Source organism: Rhagoletis pomonella, unplaced genomic scaffold (genome assembly GCF_013731165.1).
Source record: "Rhagoletis pomonella isolate Grant_MI unplaced genomic scaffold, Rhpom_1.0 Rhpom_scaffold_00016, whole genome shotgun sequence".
Taxonomy (NCBI): domain Eukaryota; kingdom Metazoa; phylum Arthropoda; class Insecta; order Diptera; family Tephritidae; genus Rhagoletis; species Rhagoletis pomonella.
The window spans coordinates 2,682,552-2,684,802 of NW_023458570.1; positions in this window are offsets into that span (position 1 = coordinate 2,682,552).

Sequence of the window (2,251 nt, forward strand, 5' to 3'; positions counted from 1 at the left end):
TCAATAATAGTTTGGGGTTGTATTATAAAAATTTTCTTGGTCTGTAAGTACACATTATGCGTAAGAAACAGTATCTCTTCATATTTCAACAAAATTTGCAAGATGTAGTCGAAAAAATGAGAGTTTCTGCTGAAAAATCACGCAAAACACACAGCACATATTCGCAAAGACTGGATACACAAGCAAAAATTTGCTAATTTCAAATGACCTCCACAATCCGCGGACATGAATCTCATTGAGAATTCGCGAAAACAACTAAAAGCACAGCTTACTAAGTATCCAAGTCCGTAAAATCGGAATCGAAAGCAAACTAAGGATATACCTCCAGAATTTTTACAGAGATACAAATAAGGTATGCCAAATCGTATCCAGGAACTGAAACAAGCAAAACATGAACTGAACATTGAGTTAGTAGTTCTTTTTTTTGTGAAAATTGTTAAAAAGTTCTTAAAAATGTATGAGTGCAAAACTGTAACATCTGCCTTAATTTACATTTTTGGCTGCTGGTTTTTTTATTGTTGTTGTATTGACTTCAAATCGTTATGAGAGAGGGAGTAGGGATGTACCAATAAGAATATACAACAAAAGTATGAAAGTCATTAGAACTTGGAAAGATAGCGATGGCTGAAGTAAAAAGTGTTACACCATGTTACAGTTTTGCCCGTCACTGTACATACAAATACTACAACTAGAAACATACAGACGCCACGTTTACTTTTCCCCGAACTCCCGCTTCTAGCGAGCAAGAAATTCATTCATAAAAGCAAAAACTTCCATTCATAAACTCGCGCGCACCTCGCATATTTGCCCCGCTACAAACATGAGCCGTCCACAAGTTGATTTTCGTCGCGGCCTTGACAAAATCTAAAAATCTCAAATTTTGTCAACCACCGCCCAAATCGCCAATTTTTTTTTTAATAAAATTCATGAAATCGATTTAACAAATCTTTTATTTTAAAAATGAGATCTTGTTATAATGTAGTATTTAAAAACAAAAACGAATATAATACCCTCAGAGGGTAATAATAAATAAGACAAATCACTTATATAATAGTGATGTACAAACAATATTGGTTTCAACATATTTTGCAATAAGACTGCGCAATTATTAAATTTATTAGAACTCATATTAATTGATTAAGCGCACAATCCGCCTTTAAGAGCTCGGCGCTAAAACTTAGATAAAAACCTATAATAAGGCGAGATCAGCTATTTCCACAATTTCTTCAAAGTCACCTATAGTGTCTGAATGATTTTCATTTCTGTTGTTGTCATATATTGAGCTATTCAACCTTGATAATATACTGTTTGATATTGGAAACGCTTCTCAGCAGAAACTATTAGCCTTCGAACTATTGAATTAAGGCTTTCCAACCTCATCCAATTTCGAGTCTTAGTTTTTGTTGAATTCATTACGAAAAAAACGCTCCCAACAAAGCATGAGAGTGCGGAAAGGATAATAATATGAATTTACTTATATTTCCAAACGTTTTATTTCTTCAGAGTCGGATGGAATGGTTCTGAGAAAAGTTATTCCGTGGGAAAGTTAAAATATTTAAATATTCAGTTTCCGCTGCTTTTCTTTCCTTCAAAGTTAAATAGTAAATTGGCAGGTCCCTGAAACTCGCCATCTTGTAATTCACACACTTTCCTGGTGACAAAACCAAAGCATTTTTAGAAGTATTTTATTGACTAGGTAATCGTTTCAAAATTAACATTTTGGACAGTCTTTTAATATGCTTCTTAAGTCAAGTAAGCAGTGCGCGCTTCCACTCCACAACACCTGGGTTCAAGCCCAGGTCAAAGCAACATCGCAAAAAAAATATAGAAACAAGTAAAGCAGCGCTGTCTTCGGCTATGCCGACGGCTTCATACCTTTCATGAACATCTGCAAATTTTACTTTGACAGATTACTGCTTTTGAATACATCTGCATACATCGATAGAGGAGTTAAATGCTTATATAAAAAATCGCATCTAAACAATCAGAGGTATGGAAGATATACCTTTTATTAGCACCAATCTAAGTGATTTTCACTGCTTTGTGATCGGTATGTAAACCGGTAACACAATTTATTGGGTTTAGTTTCCTACATAAAGGAGATATATCGCCAAAACTGGTATCTGAACAATCAGTGGTATAGGAGATAAAGCTTATACAGCATAGATTTTGACGATTTTCTCAGTAGACTTTGTATTATTATTTATAAAATATCTTACGAAATTTATCGGTTTTAGCTGTTCAAATAAAG